We start from the raw sequence: 20,510 nt of genomic DNA on the forward strand, positions 1-20,510 counted from the left end.
TGATTTCGGACAATCCGTGAGAGCTGGCATTGTAAGATTCATCCTATCCCCAGTAACATTTTCATACAATAAATGTGAACACTTTTGAAGCCTTTTTATAGAGATACAATCTGAGAATGATATTAAGATAAGGAAGAGCTGTTGATTGATTTCTTAGATTAACATTTCTTCCCTCTTCTCTTTCCTCTTTAAAAAAGTTTTCCAAGTGATAATTCATCAAATGGCCAGTGATAAGCAAATGTCCGATGATGACAGCCCCAGCACCAGCAGTGGCAGTTCAGATTCCGACCAGCAAGACCCTGCTGCTCCAGAGCCTGAAGATCATGAAGAAAGAACCTTCTGCCACCCAGTGGAAGAAGAGCACCAAACTCTCTAGCAAAACCACTGCTAAGTTATCCACTAGTGATAAAAGGTAACATTGTCAGGTTGTCTTTCAAGCAATTGGATGCTTTTATTTTTACATCAAGAACAATACTCCAGAAATACTTCATGAACAATTTTATTTGTACCTGAATGAATTGTCATCCTTTAGGGAGCATGAAAACGTCCTCACTAAAATTATGCTTCTAAGCAAACTTATTCTGTACTTTGGTAATTTCAGCAAGAGTCCTAGAGACTGAATTCTCATCCTGAGAGTTTAAGGAGTTGGCAAGGAAAATTTGTGAAACTGAGTTAGATGGTACATTGGGGATGTTTCCTTTTGTGAGTTATACTCTTGAGTGAAATTAGCTTGTGTCCACGTGGGTGTCAGTCCAGGCATCTGTGGTGGCAACTTCATAAAAGGAAATATGTCACTTTTCATGAAAGGAAATGATCAAAAAAGTTTATATTTGCTAAAAAATGTTGAATGTCAGGCCTTGGCTTTTTTTGAAAGCAGATTTTAAATTTGCTTAGTTTTACAAACAAGTCTTTAAATCCTGCATAATAGGTATAATTTTTTTGTAGTTATAGTTATCCCTCTTTGTTCTTGTGAGAACAAATAAAATGGAAAAGTAGCCATTAACAATCTCAAGTGTCACTTTGCTGTTAAAACTTTGCACATCTTTAAAACTCCTGGATGTTCTTGACATAGTAGTGAAAATCAATAGCAGGAAAAAAACATTTTGTTGGTTATAAGTGAAAGATTATTTGTTTCCTGCTGACTTTTATTTTTTATGATGGTAAAAAAAAAATCCATCAATGGGACTCCATCAGTGATAGTGGTTGTATTGAGTAGAACTCTTGTATCAAACATAAAGTGTACCTATAGCATTACCTAATGTTGATGTTTTGTGGTTTTTCATTGATCACAACTAAAAGAAAAAGGAAATATAAAAACTGATCAATTATTGCATTTTATGGTGATTCATGTTCTTATTTTTCTATACATTTTCACAGTCATTGCACCATTAATCAAACACTAATGAACTTGAGAATATTATATTGAATAGCAGCAGTCTTTGAAATAATTTAAAATTCTTCTCAGTGTGTTGTAATCTTGTGGAGAGAACATTAAACAACTTTTCAAAACATTTTAAATTTCAAGAAAATCAGAGAAATGCTCTTTTTCCCCTTACCTTAAGGCCCTCTTTCCTCCAAGAGTATGAAATTTAAATTTACGTGCTGTACCTAAGATCAGAGAAAATAAATGGTTAAGTAAGATTGCTAAAATGGTCCTTGGAAGTTTTTCATTGGTAAAGGTATTTGTAAATTTTAAACTTTTTTTAAACAGATAAAATATTGACAAAACTATTAATGTGCTCTTGCAATAGCTTTCTAATTTTTACCACAGTAAAAGTGGATTGAAGTCATTGTCAAAAATATTCTAGTGCTTTTCCTCCTTCCGTTTTGTCTCATTTGCATATAAGCTTGAAAAGAGAATTTCTTTGGTAAAAAGAGTTTTAAAATAGATTTTATATCCTTTTGTTGAGTAGTAGTGGAGGACTTTCTCAAATCAGGTGTAAATGACTTACCTATTTACAGTAGCAAGTGAGAAAAAAGCTGCAATTTTCTGTTAAGAAGTTTGGGTTATGCCTCTGAGAACAAAGAGGAAGCAGCCATGTTAGGATTACTGAAGGCAAAACCAGCCTTGCAGTTACCTGCATGATGGTAGAGGGCATTCTGATTTTCTGGTTATTCTGTAGACTGTCTGAAATCCTTTTTGTCTGTTCCCATTTCACTAATAGAATTCAGAAGGAACTAGCTGAAATAACCCTTAACCCTCTCCTAACTGCAGGTAAGAAACAAATTTTGTTATTTTGATTTCTAAATTGTGGAACGATATCAGGAGATGAATGTATTATCCTTGTATGTATTTGCAGCAGAAGAGGCTAGCTAGCTATGTTTGCTTCCTTAAAGCTTTGCAAGTGCTTTAAACAAAAATTGCCTAGGTGAATTAAATTAAATTAGGGGAAAATACTCTTTAGCATGTATCATATATTCTGTACTTATGAATATACTGATCTTGTGCTTCTTGCTGAGAATTGTTTGACTGGTGTTGATTTTTTTGTTGTTTTTCTGTGGAATACATTTATTCACAAGTATTTTGTAGAAACCTGTAAGATTTTAAGTTTTAAAGTTAGTGCTTGTGTGCAATCTGAACTGATTTTCCAAATTTATAAATTGTTGAATATGGTGTTACAAAATGTAAAAGCATTAAACAGGAGTATAGTTGTTTTTGTTTGATTTATTCAGTAACTTGCCTAAAGGACAAATTTTATGTGCTAAGCTATGGTTGTAGTTGTTATTTTCTAGAAAACACATTGTTGGAATTATTTACATTTTAAACAAATATCCTAATGACTTGGGAAAATTCTTAGCAGTAAATTAATTGGAATTGTGAGAAGAATAAAACTCAGTGAAACTCAGAATTTAAGATTGGTTGACAAATTGTATTAAAAGTAGCTGGTTGACTTTTTTTCATTTGTGTCTTATATAATGTTCTGTTTATTTTTGAATGATGACTGTATGGTTGACAAAATTTATCAAATTTAGAGAGCAATATTATAAATAAATTGCATAGAAGTATGTGCTCAAGAATGAGACGGGAAGGGATGCTAGAATTAAGGCAGTGTTATGATTTGATATAAAATATTTTGGTGTTTAACCTGTGTTTTTGCTACAAATTGTGTTTGCTCATGTTGATCAGCACCATCTCTGAAGTCTACTTGAGACATAATAAAGAAAAATCCATTTGCTACCTATTATGTGTGTTAACCAGATTCCCAGATAAGGGGGATCTGATCCTGATTTATCCAGTGAATTAACAGTTTTGCTTATATTTGTAGTCACAGTCATTTCAGTTTAAAAAGGAGACAGGAATGTGAACTAATTATAAACAGAGTGGTATGTCAGATCTCAAAATATTACTTAAAAAGTATACTGCTCAATAGTGTAGCCACTAGCCACATTCTGACTATGGACCAGGTTGTTGTGGTTAGTTGAAAATGTGATATGCTGTAAGTGTGAAATGCATACTGGATTTTGAAAACTTAATTTTGTAATAAATATCTTTAAAATATTTGTAAAAGAATAAATATTTTAAAGATATTTATTACATCTTGAAATAATATTTGGCATGTTTAGTAAGTGTTTTAAAAATTGTATTTTTATCATTTTAGCATAGTTATTAGAAAATCCAAAATTACGTGTGTAACTTGTATTATAATTTTGTTGAACAGTATTGCTTTAGAGAAGAAGTAAATCAGTATTTCTTTTAGCCTTCTAAATGGTGTGTCAAATCTGTACCATTTAGGAGGTCAAGTTAAATTTGCTCTGTGGAAGAATCACTTAACTTTCAGAATATATTCTCATAATTTCTGTTGATTTTCTGCAAATGGCTTAAACCAGTGTATGAATTTACATCTAGAGAACATAGTAGACATATTGAATACTTTCAGAGCCGTAATGTACTGGTACATTTGGTAAAGGAATGTACTTTAAGTGTTTAACCCAGGACTGTTTCCACAAGGTCACAGGATTATTTTAGATGAAGTAAAATAATCTAAAATAATAATAATATTTCTGTGAAATAGAAAGTAACTTTCACTTATCACATATTTTTTTTCTCTTTATATACCAGATTTCATTTAGGTTCATGAAATAATGCTTAACATTAGTGATTTAACTAGTGAAGCAGTAAAACTTTGGGCTTGCTTGTGCACAGTAACATGGAATACTTATATCTATTTTCTTTTGTCACAGTCTTTGGTGACTGTTGGCTATTGAAAAGGACATCTTTTAACTTCTCTAGTTCTTTAATATCTGAGTTTCTTTGTGGCTGTGTAAGTGATTCAGGAAAAAAAAACAAATGTAAAATACAAGTTTCTTAGGAAATTAGAAGTTGTTTCTTACTACTTTGGGGAGAGACTTTTTTCCATACACCTCATATGTAAAATAATGCAGATGCTTTTGTGTGTCTTTGGATTTTTCTGGGTAGAAGGTTAGTTCTTGTAATTTTGATAGAAAAGCCTACATTTGTATTGTGTTTTTGCTTTCATGCCAGAAAATGCAATAGATTGTGGTATTATATTTCTTTTGACTCATAGCTGCATAAATGAGAATTTTAGCTTTATGGTAATTGTATTATTTAGATTTGTTAATTTATGTTGTAATTAAAAATGGGATTCCACAATCATAAGTATATTTAGAATTTGTGTGTTAATATTGCATGAGACCTTTGAAACCTTATGCTTGCTACTTCCAGGTGCAATTATTTAATTATGGCTTTTGGTAAGGGGTGTGTGTGTGTGTGTGTGTGTGTGTGTGTAAACTTGTCAAAGTATGTGGCAGTTAATTATCCCTCAGGGAAGAAATGTTAAGTGTATCTGGGTACATTCAGGAAAATGTTGAATGAGATATAGGAAAACCAGAATTACTTGTACTAGGGAGATTTGTCTTAAATCCCATCTTTTGTTTTAATTAATAAGTTATTCTTTAGTTACATAATTAGGTCTAATATACACATCCAGGATGGCCTTTGGAAGATATCATTGTCAAATTAAATGCATGACTTTAAAAGTGTTTGATTATATGTCAATAGGAATACTTCTTTTTCTTTTAGTAAAAAAGGTTGATAAAGATTTAATTTCTAATGATTTGATGGTATTTTAGGTTTTAAGTATTGAAGGCCTGTGGGCCAATGCATTTTAAACACAGGGAAATAATATATGTTTTTTGGTTTACTTTTATACTTTTTACATTCTATATTTTAGATTACGGTATAAAAATCAATTCACCAGTGAGCATGAAGGGAAATTATTATGAACATCCCTTTGTTTTACAGAAAGTTATGGACGAGAGTTGTTTAGTAATGTGTTGACATTTACGTTCTATTTATCAAAGATGTGCTTCCTTTTCCACTTAGAGTCAGCACTTGTGTAAACAGCAAAAGTTTGGAAAGGTGCTGGATTTCTAAGTTAACCTTGAATTTCTTTTCCTGTATAGAGGGTACAAACATGTACTCCTAAATATTAATGGGTTTGGACTGAATCTATGTTAAAGAAGAAATTTAAGAGTAATTGTAAATCGTTTTTGGATGAAGGGAAGGCCTTATGGGGGGTAGATATTACAGTTTCAAGTTTATATTAATCATATGTTGACTATCAAAACCTGAAATTAGCTACTATAATACTTGTAAATATTATAATACTTGCAAATTTTGTTAACTTCCCTTTTTTTTAAAGAGAGAGAGAGAGAGAGAGAGAGAGAGAGAGAGAGAGAGAGAAAGAGAGAGAGAATTTTTTAATATTTATTTTTTAGTTATCGGCGGACACAACACCTTTGTATGTGGTGCTGAGGATCGAACCTAGGCCGCTCGCATGCCAGGTGAGCGCACTACCACTTGAGCCACATCCCCAGCCCTTAACTTTTGTTTTTAAAAGAAAGAAAAAGAAGTAGCATAAGTTCTAAATAAGAAGTTGGCAATTTGCACATAAGAATAATTTTCTGAGGATAAACTTTGTTTCTGATGGTTGCCATATCTCTATTGTCCAGTGTAGATTAGAACTTTGCTAATTAAAGGGTGATCTTCAGACTAGCAACATCTGTATCACAGGTGTGATTGTTAAAAATCAGAATGTTGTTTTCCCCTAACCAGAAGTACTGAGTTCGAATCTGAATTTAATAAGATTGCTAACTGAATTGTGTGTCTATTGAGGTTGGAAAAATCCTGCTACTGAAGCAAGACTGTTCAGATCCATGCTGTGCCACTATTGGCATGCCACTTTATATAAGTTATGGGATATTTTTGTTCTTCAGTTTTCCAAGTTGTAAAATGAAGATTAAGTTGATCTCCCCATTGTATAATTGTTGTGAGGATGAAATGAATTTGTTGAAAGTTTTGTTTACCACATAAATTGGATCCCTAAAGTGGATACAGCATGATAAAAGTAGGTGAGACAGTTTAGCAGCATGTCCTCACTCTTGCTGGTGTTTGCTCCAGTGCATCCACATCCTACTTATTGGAATAATTACATCTTAATTCATCATCTAATTATTGAGTACATATCAAGCAGTTTGTTTTTAATGTGAATAAAAGCAGGTTTTTTTAAAACTTGAGTTAAAACAGAAAATTAGCCTAAAAGTGTTGATCATAGATGAACAAATACTCAATCCCTTCCAAAAAAATACGTGTAAACTTAATGATACTTAAAAAGAATGCCTTGGGATTGGGGCTGAAGCTACTGGCAGAATGCTTGCCTAACATGTGTGAGGCACTGGGTTTGATCCTGAGCACCATATAAAAAAAAACATAAAATATATGCATTCTGTCCATCTACAACTACAAAAAAATGTTTTAAAAAATATTTATAAGATTACTATGACTATGACTGCCCAGTAAAGTATAATAAATTTTTTTAGATAGTTGTATTAGTTACTATTTTCCCCTCTTTAATTATCCCATTTTAAGAGTTTGTGATTTTATTCAGAATGCAGTAATTTCAATATTTGTAAAATTTACACTCATAATAGTATAGTTTACCAATTACTTCAACATAATGTAGTGTAATTCCAGGCAAAACAGTGAGTTGGAATTCGAAAAAAAAAATATTAAATAACTCATATTCTTTACTTTTTTCATAATTGTGATATATATTATTCACTTAAAGATTATTTAGCTATCATTTCTATTTGCTTATAGGAAGTAGTTGATAATTACAGTAATTCTAATTGTGTCTCCCATATATGCCAGTGGAGCAGAAGGACTCAGTTACCATTGAATGACTCAAAACATTTATCCAAAGGAGTGATTGATTGAAAATAATATCTCCCCCATATAAGGTCACATTTTTATTAGCTGTCTATTATGTTCAGTGACGATAATGTAAGGAGAAAGTGGGTGAAAACCTTGTGTACTTTTTAAAAACCTAAATGGTTACTTCATAGCAACATGAAGCAAATTGTTAATTTTCTTTCTGCAAATAAATGATTGGTACCTTATTCTCTCCTTGAATGTGTTGCTGTAACAGAAGGTAGATTATGTTTAATTATGAGGAAAATCAACAAGTCTTGCTTAGAGTACAAGAGCATTCAGATTGAGAAAACTGAATGGGAAAAGTTTATCTTTCATTCTCCTCTTTTCTACAAATATGATATAACAAAACCACTTGTAGATCTATTATATCTACAGGCATATAAAGTGATGATTTTTTTCTTTCCATATTTCTTTAGACAGTAATTATATTTAAGAGGGGCTGGGCTTGTGGCTCAGTGATACAGTGTTTGCTTAGATAGTTCAATCCTAATCCTGCGTTCAATCCTAAGCACCACATAAAAATAAATAACTAAAATAAAGGTATGTGTCCAACTACAACTAAAAGTTAAATTAAAAAAAAAGAATTCTGTTTGGGCATTTCATTAAAATTTAAAAGATGAAATATCTTTAAACATTTAATGTTTCTTTTGCATCTGGATCACGGAAGTTTTTGCCTCTTCCCCCATATTCATAGCCTAGGAGATAGTTGACAATACCTGGAGACATTTTGCTTTTCAAAACTTGGGGAAAAAAGCTCTAGTATACAACAAAGAATTGTCTCCCTTCAGGAGATCTTAATGAAATAAAACTTATATATGTTTCTGTTATGTTTTACTAAGAATATTGAAGTAACTTGTGACTACAGAATGGGAGTCACGTTTGTATTGTCTTAGTGATGAAAATAAAAACCAAATGAAGAGTATGGCCTTCTCACCAGTGTATGATTTAGTGTCAAAATCTAATATAATGTAATCATAACTTTCTGCAATCATAGAAAGTAATGTAATTGCCTCTTCGGAAAAATGTGAGAAGAGATTATCAATATCAAATTTGGAGAAATGGTAAGAATAAGGGAAGCATCTGGAAGAGATGGGAAGGATCAGTGTCTAACCACAAATTCTGCACACCTCTAGTTCTCCCACCTCCTACCACATATCAGGCTTTCTAAAACTTTACTTTTTATTTTTTGCCTTAGATAACTTAGCTAAAAATTATTCCAAAATTATGTAAAATAAATGTAATTTTCCATTATTAAACTTTTGTTTTCCATAACACATTAAAAGGAAAATTAAATAATAAAAACAGACATAATAAATTCTTGTTTGATATAATCATTTAAATATCTTTTTTAGACAGCAGTAATTCAAACAAAAAATACTTCCCTTACTTAAAATGTAACATTTTATATTAATGAATAAGGAGGCTAAAACACTAAAATTGTCAGACTCAGTAAATCCTTCAAATATTTCATCTATAGAGGCACAGCAAACACTTAGTGTAAATTATAAAAGGTTTTTTAAAATATATAAATTCCAGGTCAAAATATATCAAATCAAACATATATCAACTTTACTTCTCAATTTACTTCTCTATGTAATCATATTTTGTTGACTCTAAATAACATCGTCTGGTAACTGATAATGACAGTAAAATTTGTATCATCTCTCTGCTAAAATATAGTAAACTCTACTCTGAGCCCCTCATTCATAGGTCTTACATCTGTTATCCCATCGTCAGCAATAAAGCCAATGAGATTATTCTAAAATGTAAATGTCCCTATGTTATTCTTGTCTTTACTTATTAAAGGACCAAGCAATGTACTCTCTAATTTCTCTTTTGCCTATTTTCCCTTTGTTATAGAATTATATTGTGCATTTCAATCAAATTAAAGTCTTTCAGTTCCCTTAACTGTCTAATATATTTGTAGTTAGGCAGATGATGATGTACCTCCTGAAATCCTATTTTCTTTTTTTTTTTTTTTTTTTTTTTTTTTTTTTTTTTAATTGTTGGTCGTTCAGAAATCCTATTTTCTTTTCACAGACCTCTCAGTCTCACTCTGCTCCATCTGGAAATATCCAACTCCTCTTTGGGATCCTTATAACAATCTCCCTTTTGTGAACATACACTTTATACAGTCTCCTTGATGACTTGCTGCTTCCCATCAGTTCTATTTTGGAAACATTTTCAAAACTGCATTTATTACCTCATATCACAGTTATTCATTCACATCACTATTTCCATTTGCTGACTATGAAAGAAAACCTTTCTGGTTTTGGCATCTGCCTTGGCAGCAGCAGTCAGAGAAGACAGCCTGGAAGACCTCCTCTTGGGCTTCTTCTTAGCCTCACATTCTTCAGAGCTGACCTTCCTTTGGAGTTTCCTGGCTGAGAGCACAAGGCTCATGCAGGTGCTGCAGGTAGTGGCTCTCAGGAACCTTCTGAAACTGTGCTGCCTGGCCACTGCTGCTGTTCCCACCACATGAGTTGCTGTGACACACCAAGTATTCAATTATTTTAAAACAGTTTTTACCATAATTGAGACATAACTATAGGCAATTTTAAATCTCTAAATTTTGTGATTTTAGCTACAACAAACCAAATAAAAATCAAATCCTTACTATTATGTTTTGTTTATTCTGCTTTCTGAATGAGTTCTCATTTTGTCATTATTGCCAGTGCTTACAACCCTCCTTTCTCTTATCTCTAGCCTAGAGAACAGTGACCTGCCCCTAGTTGCTCTTCCTGTCATGAGCCTCTCTCAAGTGTGCCATTCTCCCCTCTCACAAGCATTAGTTTCTAAAATAAACATTTAACCATGCCATACCCACAAAAGTAAGAAAATATTCTATTATTTATGTAATAAACTCAATATTTATTCATATGTCCCCCAGCTCTTCCAAGCATGATCACAAATAGTCTTCCAAATTCCCTGTAGGAACAAACTCAGCCCCACTAATACTTGTTCACATAATTCCTTCGCTTCACACAATTCCTACCTCTTCTGATCTTTATTGCTTCTCTGTCTCTATTTATGCTTAACATTTGCCAAAATATCCTCCATTGCCTCTCGCTCTTTAAGTTCCACATTGAATTCTCTTTTTTTCATGCCCCAAAGAATTTCTGCTGCACCATCATTACTTTCCCATCCTAATAGAAGTGAGAGCTCATTAATCTAATTTTCATATACTTTTTCCAAAGCTTTAATTATAACATTAAGTGTGCTTGGTCTCAGTTTTTACAAATAGATATCTTCTCCATTGTGATGCAAATTCTTTCAGGATTGGTATTATATTGTATCATTTTTTATATCATCAACATCTAGTATATAAAAGGAAGAATGAAAGAATAATCTAAATATAAAATATATCTAAAGTTTCTAGTTACTGTGTATTATATCCAATATTCAGAGCTATAATATTAATTCTATATTTTGTGACAAGGAACTTCTTACAATAATTCTACAGTGCAGGTGGACATAAACTTTAAAGCCCAAATGAAAGCCCCACACCACTTACTTTCCCCAGTAATAAATGCTACTTTTGGATTATGCTAATAAAATCTAACCTTCCATTAGATAGATGATTTCTGAATATTCTTGAATAAATTACTCTTAAACAGAATAAAATTAGAATGGCATTCACTTTTTTAATTAGCATTTTTTAAGATAGGCAGAGATACAATTTACATACTTAAATACGCCCATCTATTACACATATATATTATATATACATCTATTTTTGTCAGACCTACTATTTCTCTATCCTCTAATAGATAATGAAACAAAGGTACTTGAGTTTCTCAAGTGTAAAATAATGCTTCTGTGGAGGTGGGGAGTAGTTTTTAATTGCCTGCTATTACCTATGGAATAAATTTAAAAGAAGAGTTAAGTTTGATCACTTAGAAATGCTTGGTTTTAATGCTTATAAAAATTGAACTTACACATATTCTGAAAAACACAATTTTTAAATCAAACTTAAGCTCATTTCACTTTCTCTCTTTAATATGTCATCAATACAAAAGCTTTTATCTCTTCCACTCTAAAAAAGAGTATGTTATTGTGGATAAGTGAAGGAAACAGCAAAATATAAAAATTAAATATTTTGTGTCACAAGTCTTTTATGAGGAATAACATTTGTTTGATTTTTATTTTTTGAAAGCTAAATATGTAAATGCTAATTTTTTAAAAATTGGAATGGAACTTATTGATGTCTATTACCAGTATCCTTTTTTTCACTGTGTCACAAAGGGTAAATTGGGCCCATCAGGCCAAGAAACTACTCCAAAATATTACACAGGAGAACTTAAAAAAATCTAAGGGAAATTGGACAAATCAATTTTTGATTTGCAAAATCAAGCAGCATGATACAAAAATTTGAGATCTATCTGTGTAAGTTAGTAGGATGATTTTATTCAAAGAGAAAAAGTCTCCACTATCTCTCAGATTGGCAAAATCAGTTTCCTTTGTTATAAAATTGCTTAAAATTCCAAAAGGTAACATTTGATATGTCAGTGACTTGTTCAAATGGCTATCCCCTACCTTACCTAAGCCAATTAACATCACTAGAAATTTTGTTCATATTGATTTGCCTTTCTTAAAGTATAAGCAGGAAAAATTCCTCACTGTCTCAAAACCTGCTGTTTTTTCTCAATTATTTTGTGACTTCCTGGCTATTAAGTAGATGGAATAATATTTAATGCTCACACAACTGGGGCATCTGAAAATGAAGGGAAGTCCATCTTCCTTAACCACTCTGTCCTGGGGGATGACTCCAGGTTCCAGTGCCAAAACAAATCAGGAGAAAAACTTTGTCTCAGAAGTATTTTATTGTGTGTTAAAATGGCAAAAATAACAAACTGAGGTGGGTGTTTGTTTTTTGGAATCCAACTCAATTATAAAATGTACTAAATTAATTTTCCAAAATAGTCTAATAAGCTCTCTCAGAATTTACAGTGATGCAGTGGTTATTTGCATTTTACTGATTATATTCTATTTTTTCCTCAGAGGGGGACCTATGCCCAAAGGGAACAAGTCCTATCAATTGAGTGTCATAGCAATCATGCAGAAGCTTCAGCATATCAAAATGTCAGAAATCAGACAACAGAGATAGAAGATGAACGTTTAAATAATAGAAAACTCTGCAGTAGCGCTGAAGTTTGGTATAGAAAGAAAAAGGGAGGTGAGAAGAAACTAAAGAGTTAATGAGGAAATAATTTATGAAGAATTTTATAATGCCTTCCATCCCTTGAACTAAGTAATTGAAGTTTCAAGTATAAAATACAGGCTCTTTTTACATTTTGGACAGACTGGCTCTGCTATAGTGTGGAAATTTGTCTTGGATGGGAGCCAGAGCAACAGAGAGAGATCATTCATTCATTCTGTTGTTTCAGGTATCTACTTACCAGTTAATGATGTCTTGATCTCAGGCAGTTTCTGGACCTCAGCATTATGATGGTTCTGCATTGCAGAATTCTGTGCTGTTGGAGGTTTTGCTGTAAAAATGTAGTAGTTTATCAGTAACCAAGGCCTCTACTCACTAGATGTCAGTAATATTTCCCTCACCTCCAGTATAACAACATCTCAATATCTTTAGGCATTTTCAGATGTTCTCAGGGGAGTCTCCCACCCCAGAACACTGATTTGTGGTAATAACAAAGAGGATAGAAGAAGGAGAATTGGAGAATATTTAACTTGTTAACAACAAAATGATGATGTATTGAAAGTAACATTTGAGGGAAAGGGGTAAATTGTAGATGCAAAATTTTAAGTGTGTCTGCTTTTGCTTTTTACTGGGAACAGTTACGGTGCTTATATAAGGAGGTGCTGATATCAGACATATGAGCTTAAAGAGTAAATTGAAAAACACGCACACACACAAACACACACACAGGAGAGTCAGGATATTATTATAGTATTCCAACATAAAATTAAGGGGAACTCAACTAAAAATGATAATTAAAGTAGAAGAAACCAAGGCGAACAATTTTCAACCCCTATTCAATCTCTCCAGTTTGAACACCTGTGCCCATCATATTAGCTATTTTAGAATATGAAAATACAAAGAAGTAATAGTAGCTATTTTAGAATATGAGAATATAAAGAAGTACCAGATTTTAACATTCAGAGTTCAGAAAATATTTATCTTAGCTACTTATTATTTGGAATGTTCATAAAACACAATGTAATGTCTTTTCGAAGTGTCTATGATTTTAGGGATATAATATGGAAAATCAAAGACAACAATGTTCTATTACAAAAATGTGTTTCATATTTGATATTAGAATACAACACATTTGTTTTCTAAGTTAGATTCAATAAAGATAAGGAGCTTAAAGTTATCTGGACAGAAGAAGAGAAAGGAATCAGTCATCAGTTAGAATGAAAGAAACCCATGATTGCACTTGAAAGGGTGTTAGCAGAAGCTGTCCAATAAATTCACAGAAGATGCTTCTGCTTTAATAAATTGTTGTGCTATCAACCAGGCACGGTGGTGCACAACTGTAATCCCAGTGGCTTAGAGGCTCATGAGTTCAAACCCAGCCTCAGCAACAGCAAGGCGCTAGGCAACTCAGTGAGACCATCTCTAAATAAGAATACAAAATATGAGGGCTGGGGTTGTGGTTCATAATATAGTGTTTGCCTAGCATGTGTGAGGCACTGTGTTTTATTCTCAGAACCACATATAAATAAATAATAAATAAAGGTCCATCAACAACTAAAAAAATATCTAAAAAATGCAAAATAGAGCTGGATGTGGCTCAGTAGTCCAGGGCCTCTGAGTTCAATCACTGGTACCAAAACAAACAAAGAAACAAACTGTTGTAGTATCAAATCCTTTTGCAGCACTTGAGCTTCACTTTCTCTATTTGTACTGACAGATTCAAGGTTTTGTTTGTCCCAAATCTATAATTTGGTGCCAATTGTCTGTTTATCTTCTGAGCATGAAAGGGAAATCTCAGCCTTGAAAATTTTTTTTATTATTAGTGTTATTATTATTGGCCTGGTAAGAACAACAATAGTGCTTTTATGAAGCATAAGAAAATTTAGGGGTTCTAAAACTTTATTCTGAAAAAAAGTAATTTTATAAATATTATTTCATGTTCAAAGTATATTCATATACAGCCTTACATTTTCAAATGACCAAAGAATGAGGAACACTTAAAAATAATGTGTTTCATTATTCACATAGGTGGGAATAAAGTTGTAGCTTAAATTTTAGCATTAGTACTCATTCTCTAATTTTGTGTTATTTCTACCTATTGTCAAACATCTAACAATACTTTAGGAATAGGATGTCAATTTTTTATGTTCATAAAGTTCAGTGTAAAATAAAAAAGAATTATCCTCTTGATTATGGCTAATATTTTCTATATAATCTTATGAATCATTACTACTGAATTAGCATTTTTCAAAACCAGAATCAAACATGTTTATTTCAACTTTATTACCTTTTTTACCTATTATTAGAGTAAATAAATTGGCATAATAATTTTAAGTTAATAATTTTTTTTCACATAATGGATATGCTAAAATTAAATCCATTCCTTTATATAGACTTGTAGAATCTACACCCAATTTTCAGATGCTATAAACAGTGTCACAGTAATCTTCATATATAAATAGTTTATATATATATATATATACACATATATACATATATATATATACATATACATATATATGTATATATATATACGTATATATGTGTATATATATATATATAATACTTGTTATATTTTGGAAGAATATTCATGAGCTAAAAGGTGTTCATATTTTTTAGTATTTTTTAAAATCGGAAAATACATTAATTTGCTCTTTGATTAGTCCAAATGCAGCTTAAACTTTTCCCATTGTCCTCCATCTTTTACAACACAGTTGTTTTCAGCTATTTAATTGTGGAAACAATAAAGACATTACTCTGAAACAACTCTTAGTAGGCAAAAAAATTTAAAAAATGTTATCACTAAGAGATAATCTATAAATCTTTGTGACACTTGGTTTAATTCTCAGCTTCAAACTCAATAAAATTCCAGGCATTTGCATAAGTTGTTAATTATCTAATACAGTAACACTATTCTTCATTTTTCTAATCTAAGGTAATATATTACCTTTGTAATATATGGTGGTAATAAATTTATCTTTTTTCACCATAAGTAGTGGACTTTAAATCCAGTAAATTTGATCATTCTGTTGCGCATTGGTGTTTTTTATTTGGTTTTTTTTTTTTTGGTTTTTCATTACATTGACTGATTTGAGTGATTTTCATATTGGTTACTCTTCCTTTTTCCTTTTTTCCTCTCTCCCTTTCAACATATCTAAAACCTGGAATTCTCTTTTCTTTCCTTCAAAGCAATTTTTTCTTTTACAAATATTTTTTTGATTTTTTAAAAAAAATATTGCCCATCTCCAAATTCTAAAATGATTTTTCACCTTAAAAATTTTTACATATTAGTTATTATGTATTTCAGCATTTTTTATAAGTTAATGCTGCTTCTGTATTTCTTATTTAGTAAGATATGTGCCCTGTCTCTTCCTAATTGTACAAGCATTATTTTTTTTCAATTGATAATATCACTTTTTCATGTAAATTTTTACTATTTGATAGATATAATACTAATTTTATCTGCAATTTATGGATTCTTTTTTTGTGAAATCATTTAAAATAATTTTGCAGTCAAATCTCTCATTACCTTTTCTTACATTAGCCTTTTCTACATAAAGCCAGTTCAATGTAAAATTAAAAATTGGCCATTAAATTTTTCACACAGTTATGATTTTGTATTTAATATTTTAAACAATAATATACTTGATTTTCAGCCTGAGAAGAACTGGGTTAAAATGCCCATTTTCTCCATTAATATTTCAAAACTTGGAAAAGTCAGTGATCTTTGAGCATCTTTAAATGGAGCCTATTAGGAACCATAGGGGTTAAATTAGATAATGTGTGTAAACTCTTAACAGATGTCTTGCTGGTAGTAAATAATAAATGATGTGGAAAGTTATTTATGGCTTTATACATCATGAGGTGTTTTAATTTATTATTTAACAAAGACATATTTATCATAGAAGTTTAGGCTAAATATGTCTTTGGTAAATAATAAATTATTTTTATTAGTTTTGACTTATCTCTTGAAGTTGGGATATTAAAGAGATAAGTCAAAACTTACATGAATATAGACCTGAAAGTAATATGAGAGTTTTTCCAATTATAGTTGAAATATAATGAAAAATTAAAAAGTAGTCATGGATACAGGACACATAGAGAAACTTCCTGTTCAGGAACATCAATTTGGTCTTTGGAGATTTATGTCTTCATTCTCTGACTCTTTAAATGGAACAGTATAATAAATAATTAATGTCTTAAGAGTGATTGCAGATCAACAAGCAAAGACAAATACAAAAATGGTAGGGGACACAGTGTTCCTATTCAATATCCTTGAATTAGTTTTAGATTTTAGATTGATTCTAGGCACCCAGGCCTCTTAGACATCACCAGGAACATCTAAATTGCTTTCTCACAACTTCTAAAATGTTGGGGACCACAAATCAAGTAAAGATGGCATCTGGCAGTTTGCCAGGAGGAGTGGTTTGTGAGTCAATGCGACGGAGCCATTAAGATGATAAGGATTCTTTATTGGCTGACTGCTGTATCTAGATAATGCTAATTGAGTCAAGCTGTGTGTAATCAGTTAGGTATATATACCTCTGCTGTTCCGCAATAAAGTGGTGCCTGCTACCTTGAGTACCCGATACCTTGAGTTCCTGCTCAGTTCCCTCTTGAGTTTCTCCTCAATAAAGCAGTTCCCGCTTCAACCTTCAAGTTGCTTAGTTTTGTGATCCATTTTTACTAAATACCAGAAGAGAAAGTGTTATGTTAAGGGCAGTGTGAGTTTAATTTTCTGTATCATTTAAAATTACTTGAGTGCATCCCCAAATAAAACTAATATATTGATCAGATATAATTAGCTTCAATGTAAATAGAACCTTACCATGGATTGTTTGTGTATACTAGCAAAAGATATATAAGTGAAAATAATCTACGAAAGTTCATAATGCTTATCTAGCACACAAGAAATCTATGGGATAATAACAAGAGACAAAATTTGATGTGTATAAGAAGAAATATATTTTAGTGAAAAAAGTTTGATATTTAATTGTGGCTTTAAAATACTCTTCTATATTAGATTATATAAATACACAAATAGAAATATTGCATCCTGGTCACTCTCCAGAAATCTGCCCATGTCACAGATGGGTGGACGGACAGCACTCTGACTCACCCTGTGCAGGCAAGCAAGGAGCTTCCTGTCCCAGCTACATCAGAGGAAGATACAAGACAAGCACCAGTTCACCTGCCATGGTGTGAGGGAGGATCTAGGGATCAATGCCCAGAGACACATTATTTTTAACAAATGCAACACTCACTTTCTCAGCCACTGGAAGTGGAGCATGGGTCTACAGGGGGGAGTGCCAATCTGACCTATGGCCTCTCACCCACCTACCAGCACCACTCACCAGGTTTGCTAGGAGGTGCAGTCATTGGCTGACTGCACCAGGCATGCTGGCTCACAGTGACTACTGCATCCTTCTGTCAGCACTCAGGGACCCCTCAGTTCCACTGGACCTGGGAGAGACAGGAGGGGGATGGGAGGATTTGAGGATATACTTTAATATGTGTGTATATATAAGTATTTACTTATTATATATCTTTATATGTATGTATATATGTATATATTTTACATGTTTATCGTGTCTTTATATGTGTGTATATTTTATGTGTGTATATACATACATGCTTATGAACTTTATACTTCCATGTGTATATTGATACTTAATTGAGAGTAGAGCTTCTATTTATCATCTTTATTTTTTTGAATACTGTTTCTTCCATATTGATAACTCTGGTTTGGAAGCATAGAGGGAATAATTTAATTTTCATGTCTCATAAATGCTCATTTCTTTTGTCCCATAATACATATCAGTCAAAATTGCAATACTTCCACAGTATGATTACTGGAAGCATTCTGGGGTTTTATTGTTAGTTTTGGTTTTGGTTTTTAGCATATACTCTCTCATTTCTTTTTTCTTTCTTTTTTATTTTTTGCATTTTCTTTTTCTTTTTTGCCAGTCTTTTTTAAATTGATTTAAAAAAATAAATGACAGCAGAATACATTACAATTCTTATGACACATATACAGCACATATTTTCATATCTCTGGTTGTATATAAAGTATGTTGACACCAATTCGTGTCTTCATATATTTACTTTGGATAATGATGTCTATCACATTCCAACATCCTTGCTAGTCCCCTGGCCCTTCTTTTTCCTCCCACCCCTCTGCCCTATATAGATTTCATCTATTCCTCCCATGTTTCCCATCCCTACCCCTCTATCAGTTAGCCTTCTTATATCAGAGAGAACATTCAGCATTTGTTGTTTCGGGATTTTCTAACTTCACTTAGCATTATGTTCTCCAACGCCATCCATTTACCTGAAAATGCCATGATTTTATTCTCTTTTATTGAACAGTAAAATTCCATTGTGTATACATGACACATTTCTTTTATCCATTTATCCACTGAAGAGCATCTAGATTGGCTCCATAGTTCAGCTATTGTGAATTGTGCTGCTATAAACATTGTTGTGGCTGTGTCATTGTAGGATGCTGTTTTTAAGTCCTTTGAGTATACACCGAGAAGAGGGATAGCTGGGTCAAATGCTGGCTCCATTCCCAGATTTCCAAGGAATCTCCATACTGCTTTCCAATAGGCTGCACCAATTTTTAGTCCCACCAGTAATGTATGAGTGTGCCCTTTTCCCCTACATCCTCACCAACACTGTTGTTGTTTGTCTTCATAATAGCTACCATTCGGACTGGAGTGAGATGATATCTAAGAGTAGTTTTGATTTGCATTTCTCTAATTGCTAGAGATGATAATTTTTCAAATATTTGTTGATTGACTCTATATCCTCTTCTAGAAGTGTCTTTTCAGGTCCTTGGTCCATTTGTTGATTGGGTTTTTTTTTATGCTTTTTGAGATCTTTATATACCCCAGAGATTAGTGCTCTATCTGATGTGTGAGGGGGTAAAAATTTGCTCTCAGTATGTAGGTTCTCTGTTCACCTCACAGATTGTTTCTTTTGCTAAGAAGAAAATTTTTAGTTTGATTCCATCCAATTTATTGATTCCTGATTTTAATTATTGTGCTATAGGAATCTTATTAAGGAAGTTGGGCCTTAATACCACACGATGAAGATTAGGCCTTCTTTTTCTTCTATTAGACACAGAGTCTCTGGTTTAATTTCTAGGTCCTTCATGCATTTTGAGTTGACTTTTATGCAAGGCGAGAGGGATTAAGTGATGAATTTTTTTTTTTTGGTTGTTCACAACATTACAAAGCTCTTGACTGAAGTGATGAATTGTTCCCCTAAATTTAGATCTTTCAGACTGGGGTTGTGGCTCAGTGGTAGATCCCTTACCTGGCATGTGAGAGACAATGGTTTGAATCCTCAGTACCACATAAAATAAGAAACAAGATCAAGTTATAAAACAATTGAGATCTTTCCTTTGGGCTTTATTGAAAGTAGGGCAGGCTTGGGTGTGGAAAGGACAAATAGGCATTGGCTTAGGAATGACTCGATTATTTTATTTCCTAAGAGTCCTTGCAAAGAGTAAGGACCTGTGTGTGGTTGTTGTCTTCTCTACGTAAAGGCTACAGCTATGAGCGTGTGGACGGTTCTGTGAGAGGCGAAGAGAGACACCTGGCCATCAAGAACTTTGGACAGCAGCCCATCTTTGTTTTTCTCCTGAGCACCAGGGCAGGTAAGCCTATGGGTGTTGAGGAAGCAGACAGTCATCCCACCACTGGTACGTTTTCCCCTAATTCTCTTAAAGGAGAGGTTCTTACCAAGGAGTATTGAAAAAGGAGAGAATCAAAACACTTACGTAGCCTAGTACTGGACTTCACGTGTGGAGCTCTTTTCTGTTCAACCTGTGAAGCTGTGATCATGAGAAGGGAGGCTGAAACCTGGGCCTGTTGGAAAGTAATTCTAATCCACTTAGACCACTGACCGGGAACGTCCTGTTTTGTTTTGTTTTTAATTTTGGGGAAAGTTTTATTCACATTCATTCATTCTCCTTCCTAGCCATGAATTTGGAAAATAAGATGATCTATTTTCTAGTTTCCCTTCCTCCAGGAGTACCTCTGAAAGAGTGTTATAAAGTTTAATAAAGATTTGTTGTTTAAAATGTGACTAAAGTGAAACTGACAGCTATTT

At 32.6% G+C, this 20,510-nt stretch overlaps 1 protein-coding gene across 5 annotated transcripts in view; it reads left to right on the plus strand.

Annotated features, from left to right (window-relative positions):
• Positions 1 to 20,510, plus strand: part of LOC144373104 (transport and Golgi organization protein 1 homolog) — a 91,088-nt gene that overhangs the window by 2,783 nt on the left and 67,795 nt on the right. For all 5 annotated transcript variants that reach the window (XM_078036209.1, XM_078036210.1, XM_078036212.1 and 2 more), the window contains exons 2-4: positions 198 to 412; positions 2,166 to 2,215; positions 19,945 to 20,055. The gene's annotated coding sequence lies outside the window, so the exon portion shown is untranslated. The remainder of the gene's footprint in view (positions 1 to 197; positions 413 to 2,165; positions 2,216 to 19,944; positions 20,056 to 20,510) is intronic.

This window comes from Ictidomys tridecemlineatus, unplaced genomic scaffold (assembly GCF_052094955.1).
Source record: "Ictidomys tridecemlineatus isolate mIctTri1 unplaced genomic scaffold, mIctTri1.hap1 Scaffold_233, whole genome shotgun sequence".
NCBI classification, from domain to species: domain Eukaryota; kingdom Metazoa; phylum Chordata; class Mammalia; order Rodentia; family Sciuridae; genus Ictidomys; species Ictidomys tridecemlineatus.